The following is an 8,695-nucleotide window of genomic DNA, read 5'->3' on the forward strand; positions in this document are numbered from 1 at the left end:
ATTCAGCACAGGAGCAAACCCTTCCCATCCCCTCTGAGCTGGGGATTTGCTGGTTCCTGAGCTCAGTTTTCTGCCCAGCACGTTGGGAATTGGGTGGCAGTGCTGCCTCTTGGGTTCCCACTGGCCACGTGTCTGGCTGAGGCCTAAGGTTATTTTTGTGAACATTTTTGTACAGTGCCTGTATTCTGTTTTAAGGAAAAATACACACATGCGTTTTTTTCTTTATTAATAAACGGAGTGACGATTTAAAATAAATTCTTTCAGCTGTTGGGAATGGTACCCAGATGTACTGGCACATTTCAGAGTGAGTTACATGGGGACAAAAGCAGCATTCACTGCCAGAGCTGAGCAAGAGGAGCTGGTCTCTGATTACTAAAGCAGAACAAAGCAGTGCCAAGACAGTGGCTTTGAGAAAAATAATCCAGACTGTTCTAACGCTGAGGTGAGCTGTGGAAGCAGCAACAAAAGAGAAAAGTCTTACCAAGGGAAAACTGGGGAGAAGGTACAAAGGTGTGCTGTGAGGTGAAAGAGCAATACTGAAACAGGTGGGGAAAACCCCCAGAAAATCAGTTCAGGACACAAAGGAAAAAAACAGGAGAAAGGGCTTATAAAAGCCCTAATATTAACATGATTGATGTCTTCACAGAAGGAGAAGATTGGGAGGAGGAGTCAATAGGCATTGGTATAAAGATCTGTCTGATATCCAAGCATGGGAATGCCAGTCTGAAGGCTTTGCCTCTCCTTGTGGGTGGTGTGGGAAGCTCTGATGCCTTCCTGCATTTCCTTCCAAGGTGAGGTGGTATCTCACAAGGCATATGTGAAGGTATTCCTGACACAAATGTGTTACCAAGAGTGTTACTGTCCCTGACTGCTGAGGCTAAACTGCTAAATGCTGCATTTTATGAGCAATTTATAGCAGGAGTTTTGATGTCCATGCTTGGTTGATTAGTCTGAGCACAATTAATCTTTGTATGAGTAACTGGTATGGTAACTTTAAAGGACTGAAAACAAGGTGATATTCAGGAGTAAAGGTTGAAATATTTTTGTCTGGTAACTTTTTTTAAAGTTGCTTGGCTGTGAAAGTAGAGGAGACTTTTTTACTTGGAGCTTTCAAGGTTTGCTGCAGTTAAATTGGGTAGTTCTAGAAATCTTGCCATGGTGCTTCCTTGAGGGTAAAATCATCCCTCTACCAAGTACCATTCATGCCCCCCCTTACCCTCAATTAAGGCTTTCAAAATAAATTTGCAGTGGGACATTGGCCTTCCACTGAAACACATTCCTCCCCTGCAGAAAAGACTTTGGAAGGCTGTTCTGAGGGTCTGTCTGTCTGTTCTTCACTTTTTCCCATTGTAAGGGTAACATGATATTTATTATTTTTTCTTCTTTCTCTTTGGAAATAGAAAGAATGACTTACTGGGGAGGCAAGTTAGGAAATGAAAGAAGTGAAGAGTGGTCATCTCTGCAGAGGAAATGACAAGGTAAGCACAGCAATCACACTGGAGATTCATTTCTTGCTGGTGCTTAGGTCTTCATGGTAGATTACTTCTGGCAATAAAGTTTAAAAATAGTCCTCAGAAGCCTTGATAAAGATGTTTTCAAGAGACTTTTTTTCTTCTGTGTGACTGCCAGAGTAAGCAAAGTATTTATATCTTTATAAATATCTTTGAGATACACCTTTAAACTTCTTACTATGCTGAATTGTAGCTGTGTTTCCACAGGTAAATGGAAATCACATTCATGAATTGTTGGTTTTGGCAGAGATCAGTAAAAACAGCGATTCTCCCAACTCTAAACTGAAATCCCTACAGATACTGTCAATGGTCATTCTTGAGGCTTTAAAATACCTGTTTCTCATGGCCTCATTTAAATCTCTGTATGCTCAGTGCAGCAGTTGTACCATTTTCTCTTGGTCGTTTCTCACCATTACAAGATGTGCTTGGTACCTGTTTTGCACTGTATTTAAAGAGTGTATCCTTCTACATATGCCATCCTGAAGATTTGTAACTTGAGGGATGCAAAATCAGCACTACTGACCACTCCTGCCTCTCAAATATTTTCAGTAAAGTAAATATATAATATTTAGCCATGATTGCTTAGAGACCAGCACAAGGCTTTATGCCACTTAAGTTCTGATGTGAAGTGTTACTTCATAAAGTTTGTATTGTCTGTCTACCCAGCCTGGAATTGAAGCCATTTAATGAATGAGTTTCACAGAATCACTGTGAGATGGGGAGTTGTGGTCTCTGTTCAACAGGTGATGAAATGGAGCCGCAGAGTGTTTGTGTGAACACCTTAAGCCCTCCGGGAGGAAGTGCCTGGAGGACCCCGCAGGGCAGCCAAGCCCAGCCCAGCTCCCCTGGTGCCTGGAGGAGCCAGCAGGGCAGCCCAGCCCAGCTCCCCTGGTGCCAGGAGGAGCCAGCAGGGCAGCCCAGCCCAGCTCCCCTGGTGCCTGGAGGAGCCAGCAGGGCAGCCCAGCCCAGCTCCCCTGGTGCCTGGAGGAGCTAGCAGGGCAGCCCAGCCTAGCCCTGGTGCCTGGAGGAGCCAGCAGGGCAGCCCAGCCTAGCCCTGGTGCCTGGAGGAGCCAGCAGAGCAGCCCAGCCCAGCTCCCCTGGTGCCTGGAGGAGCCAACAGAGCAGCCCAGCCCAGCTCCCCTGGTGCCTGGAGGAGCCAGCAGGGCAGCCCAGCCCAGCTCCCCTGGTGCCTGGAGGAGCCAGCAGGGCAGCCCAGCCCAGCCCAGCTCCCCTGGTGCCTGGAGGAGCCAGCAGGGAAGCCCAGCCCAGCTCCCCTGGTGCCTGGAGGAGCCAACAGAGCAGCCCAGCCCAGCTCCCCTGGTGCCTGGAGGAGCCAGCAGGGCAGCCCAGCCCAGCTCCCCTGGTGCCTGGAGGAGCCAGCAGGGCAGCCCAGCCCAGCCCAGCTCCCCTGGTGCCTGGAGGAGCCAGCGGGGCAGCCCAGCCCAGCTCCCCTGGTGCCTGGAGGAGCCAACAGTGCAGCCCAGCCCAGCCCAGCTCCCCTGGTGCCTGGAGGAGCCAGCAGGGCAGCCCAGCCCAGCCCAGCTCCCCTGGTGCCTGGAGGAGCCAGCAGGGCACCCCAATCCGGCCCAGCTCCCCTGGTGCCTGGAGGAGCCAACAGTGCAGCCCAGCCCAGCCCAGCTCCCCTGGTGCCTGGAGGAGCCAGCAGGGCAGCCCAGCCTAGCCCTGGTGCCTGGAGGAGCCAGCAGGGCAGCCCAGCCCAGCCCCGGTGCCCAGAGGAGCCAGCAGGGCAGCCCAGCCCAGCCCTGGTGCCCTTGTGCCTGGAGGAGCCAGCAGGGCACCCCAATCCGGCCCAGCTCCCCTGGTGCCTGGAGGAGCCAGCAGGGCAGCCCAGCCCAGCTCCCCTCCCCTGCCACCCTTCCTGCGTGGCCACCCCTGCATGTGGCATCCTTTCTAACCATCACATTCTTGTGCCAAGTGACTGCAAACACAGCTCATGTGCCCTGTGGCTCATCCTTGTCCATGAAGAACAACAGGAGACCCAACACAAACAGGCCAGCACAGGCAGCACCAGGTCACCTGTGTAAGGGGGGAGCAAGTCAGCACAGTGACAACAGGGAGAGCTACTATTGTGATCTCCCTTTCTATTTTTTGAGGATAACATTGATAGGAAGACTGTGCAGATCTTTCTGTAGTACTGAGAGGAACTGCTGGTGTAGGGCCATCAGTGCTTTGCCTTTTGTAATCCTGCTGAATGTCTCTTTGATTTCCTTTGGTAAATGTCAGGTCACATGTTGACTGCTTGCATTCTAAAACTGAAGTATAAATCATCTTCTCAAGTGACAGAAACTGTCATTTTTTCTTGCAAAATATTTTTCTAACTGTATCTTATGTAACTGTTACAGTTGTTGACATTCATCTTAAAAGCCCCGTTGGTTTGACACTCAGCATTCAGTACAAAGCTATAGGCTGGGATAGAGAATTCTTTTGCCTTTCCTTTCCCAGGAGCTGAAGAAAGGAATATTATGCATCTCTGAGTCATGTTGTGGAAAGGAATTTTATTTTTAATATCATTAGAATTTTAAAAGAAGGAGAAGGATAAACCTTAGCATAGGTGAAACTAAGAGTTAATATGCTTCAATTATAGAAAGTGGCTATTAAATTTTGATGGGATGCTGTGACTGATACTTCAAATAAAATGTTGATGTGGCAGTGAGGGGAGTGTTGATAATGAGTTGAATACTAGAGAAAGGCTGTGGATTTTTATGAAAAATATATATAAAAAGTACTTGGTCCTCAACCAAAAAATGTTTCTGTAGATAATATCTATTGGAAAAAATCAGTTTAGACTTCTTATATCTGTCTCGGCTTGTCTGCAAGAAAGCAGCCCCATATAGCTGTGTCTTGGCATAAATACAGGCTGAAAGTTCTTGCTAACACCAGATGTTTTATTGTGTCTGATTGCTGCCCAGCTTCAGGGTGACACTCAAGCATCAGTAACTGCTTTCCCCTGTTCTTCCATGCCTGCAGAAAACGGTGGATGTGTCCTCCTGATGGGTCTGTCTTAGAAGAAGTGGCTGCAGATTGTGGAATTAGTTGGTGTGAAATTCCTGCAAGCAAGACCTTTGACTTTTGGCTTCTGCTGGATCCACCTGAGTGATGAAGGAGAGAACTCTTGCAGGTATTTCAGGTCTTCACCTGTGCTAATCTCACTCTAATGAGAAGTAGATTGTTCTGGAAAAATAAGTTCAGGAAACACTTGAGTTCCTTCTAAGGGAATGCTACAGGGGTAATCTGGAATGCCAGGACTTTGGTCTTGAGTGGGTCCATTAATCCTATGGCATCCAAGTCTGATGGTTTAGTTAAATTTTAAGCAACCTAGAGACTGTTATGGTAAATGCAGGGTGTTCTAAGACACGTTTAGGAGTCTGAAGATACATTAAGATGTCCGTATTGACGTAGTTTTAATCTGTCAAAACCAGAGTCTGAATTGTTTGTTTAAGTATCCTGTGGCTGTCAGAGAACATTACTGAGTCTAGAAAAAGCAGTCAAATCTTGATCTAAGTATCACTGCTTTTAATAATGAGGTAGTGTCTGATAACCTGCACAGCAAACAGCTGAGCTCCACACAGACACATGTTAGGAGGGGCACTTGTCTCAGTTAAAAAAAGGAGAGAAAAGTGCCATCCTCATTGCCATAAAAGAAGGCCAGACTCTCCATAGAGTTTAGAGCAACCTACCTTGGCATCTCTGGTATCTGATGATCATGAGTTTGGAGTTTGTGGGATCTCAGTTCCCTTCTTGTCAAAGCCAAACGTAAGAGATGGTCCCCATGAAAAGGATGCCCTGTGTCAATGCCCCTGTTAAATGATCTTAGCACTGAAGAGTCTCAAAGTTGGTTTATGAACGTGGCAGATTTCTTCTCCTCAGCTCACAGAAGCAGGAACATAATATTTTACAGGTGTGGAAGTGGAGCACAGATGTGAATACTTTAAGATGTGTAGCCTCAAAAGGTGGGGGTGGATCTTTAAAACAGTTCTGTGTGGTCAGCTCAACCTGTAACGTTTTCAGGTAGACCAGCAGCCTAGTTGCAGTTTGCCCTTGAAAAGTCTAATGAGCTATTTCAACATCTGAAGAAGCCAGGAGAACTGAACTTACTTTTCTGAAAACTTGACCCAGGTGTTTGCCCAAGATTATGATGGAAATACGTGATACAGTTGGAAATTAATCCAGCTCACTTAGATTTCTGCATCCCCAAAGGGCCTTCGTCTCCCCCCCCTTGCTCACTTCTCTGTTCCAGAGACTTCTTTTGCTGAATTTGTGGAAGACAATGCAGCTCTTTTTTGCTCATTCAATCTTTTCTAATCTTGCTGCCAGCTGTGATAGAGGGGGACTCCCCCCAGGACTGCTGGATCCAGCAGTGCACATTGCACCACACTGAGTCCTGAACCCCAAAGTCTCCAAAGGCTCACTGGGTGATTTCTTTTTAAGGCCTTCATTGGTCCCAGTTATCTCAGATTACAGACCACTGGCACATCTCAAGAATGTGCAAGAGTAGATCTCCTCAGTTACTTGATAAAACAACTTAAAGAGAAGGCTCTGGGGAGACCCTTCCAGAACCTGAGGGGAGCTGGAGAGGGCTTGGTACGAGGCCAGGGAGGGACAGGACACAAGGAAAGGCTTCCCACTGTCAGAGAGCAGGGCCAGATGGGATATTGGGTGGAAGTTCTGCCCTGTGAGGGTGGGCAGGCCCTGGCACAGGTTGGGCAGAGAAGCTCTGGCTGTCCCATCCCTGGGAGTGTCCAAGGCCAGGCTGGACAGGGCTTGGAGCAACCTGGGATAGTGGGAGGTGTCCCTGCCCATGGCAGGAGTGGCACTGGGTGGTCTTTAAGGTCCTTCCCACCCAGGCCATTTGGTGATTCCATGATTCTGTACCTCAGGAGATCTGCAAAGAAAAGGAGAATGAGTGGATTTTATGGCTTGAGCAAGAAGAAGTCAGAGGGAACATTTCCCATTGTTTGTTTTATGAGGTTTGTTAAAGGCAAGATATTTTTCACTGACAGGCTTTTGTTATGATTGAATACACTGAGAGTTCTCATTTGCAGGAAGGCCTAGAGGAGCAACACTTGGATATTCTGGAAGAGAGTCTTTAGCACTCTCAATACTGAGCTCACTGGAGCCTGAGTTCCCTGCTGATGTTACTAAAATGAACTTTAATCAATCTTGAAAAAAAGCTTTAATAACCTGAATTATGGCCCCCAGTGCTAGATCTTCGAAAGGAGAGGGAGTTGAGCTGTATTGATTTTCTCAAGCTCAGCATTTCTTCTGGTATTTTTTGCCACTTGTTAGCAATGTGTATTTTAACAAAACCTCAGTTTAAGTGCCTTTTCCCAGCAATTTTTCTACATTTAAGTGGAATGTTTTTGCATCATTCACACTCTTTTTTCCTCATTTTGAAGAAAATGAATTTTTTGAGGAAGATCTTGGATTCCAGAACTAACCTAAAAATGGAAACTTCCTTCCCTCTCCAGTTATGACACAGCATTTGTCAGTCCCACCAGATGGGGAAGAGGAGCCAAGAAAGTAGTGTAAGTAGTCAACCAATTTTATTCTTTCATTTTGATTTTTTTCTGTGAAGAGGCAAATGCTTTTTTGAGTCAATATAGCATTTTAAGTTCTGGCTTTTCTGTTTAGAAAAACCTGGAGTTGGTTTTATCAAAGCAGCCTGAAGACATGGGAGAATTGGAGGCCTTTCTGAGAGAACAGCAGATACCTGAGAATACTTGCCTCCATTTTTGGCCAGAAACCCGAGGAGGTAGCACAGGAGCCTTCGCTGATCACAGGTGAGGAAAGCTGAGGGGTGTGGAGCTCAAACATCAGCGTTGCTGGTGTTTGTCCAGGTTTGTGCTCTAACAGTGTAAATTACAGTAAATCCACAGGTGGCATCTTGTGTGTGTCTGTGTGTCCTGCAGCCTCCCGAGCACAGGTGGGTTTGGGTGGGCCAAGTTTGCTGTCCCTGTTCCCTGAGCTCCCCCAGCACCCTTGCTGGGCCTGTGCAGGGTGTGTGCCCCACACAGCCCACTGTCCGGGACACAGAGGGGCAGGGGGCAGCCACAAGGGGTTTATCCTTCCGCTGTGCACAGAAGAAAACCCCACAGTGCAAGACAAGGGTCTCCTTTAGTGGTCTTTGTTCATTGTGGGTTTATTGGCTGCAGAAAAGGTTCTGTACAGTGTCGATTCTCCAAAGCAGATGGCAAACAATGATTAACCAGTTTCTTTTAACTGCTCACTAATGAGCAGACATCAAGTTGAACCAGTTACTCATATTGAATTAAGCTTAAAAAAATCATGTTGTTGTGAGCATAAATGTTCTCATCTAAATGGAAACTTTCCCAGAATAGTGCAGTTGGGCTGGATGAATCTCTTCAAGCTTGTTTCTAGTGGCAGAGGATATGAAAAAGTAAATGATAGTAGACTATGATTATAGTTCTTAATGTAATTTAGAATTATTCCATTGTAAGTGAAATACTGATGCACAAGGGCAGCACCTCTGACCCACGTGCATTTGCAGCCTGACCTGTGCAGAAATAAGTGTCTTGTGTGTGGCTGCTGAGCCTCACTGTCTTGTCTAAAGCTGCTTTAAGATTTGAGTGGGAGCCCTGCTCTAACAGTAGTATCAAGGATTTTAGATTTATGGCATTAAGAGCTAATGGGAAGCACATTTGCTGTACATTCACATTCCTAAGCTGTTTTACTTCAAGGCCAAGTGAGGCCTAGGATAGATGAGCTTTCAAATAAAATAAAAAAAAAGTTTTAATATTGATAATTTGAGAAATGTTGTATATACTGCCCTCAGCAAGATCACACAGAAATAGGCTGGGGACAGCTCTCTGGGCAGCAGCTCTGTGGTAAAGGCTCTGGGGGTCCTGTGCACAAGTAAGGAATAGTTACCTCAGCACTTTCCTGTGTGGCTGTGCCTAAAGGGGAATCACAGCTTCACTACATGATAGCAAAATTCTGACTGACTTCACAGGCTCCACATTCTGTCAGCTTAAACAGGGATTGCTGGAGGAGTCTTTAAAGTCATAAAAAGGGTTCAGAGAATGTGTCTGAGTTTTTCTGAAAGTGCATTTCACAACATCAGGTTCCTTTAGCATATACACATTGAAGTTATGCTGATAATGGAAACAAAAAACCACAGTATTTCTCTCTCGACTTCGTGTTCC

General features: G+C 46.4%; 1 long non-coding RNA gene across 1 annotated transcript; it reads left to right on the plus strand.

The window, feature by feature from the left end:
- Positions 1–1,400: 1,400 nt before the first annotated feature.
- On the plus strand, positions 1,401–7,311 carry LOC139669356 (uncharacterized). Its single transcript, XR_011697249.1, has 4 exons — positions 1,401–1,478; positions 4,500–4,650; positions 7,001–7,057; positions 7,164–7,311. It is a non-coding gene; the product is annotated as an uncharacterized lncRNA (long non-coding RNA).
- The last annotated feature ends 1,384 nt before the right edge of the window (positions 7,312–8,695 follow it).

This window comes from Pithys albifrons, chromosome 3, assembly GCF_047495875.1.
Source record: "Pithys albifrons albifrons isolate INPA30051 chromosome 3, PitAlb_v1, whole genome shotgun sequence".
NCBI classification, from domain to species: domain Eukaryota; kingdom Metazoa; phylum Chordata; class Aves; order Passeriformes; family Thamnophilidae; genus Pithys; species Pithys albifrons.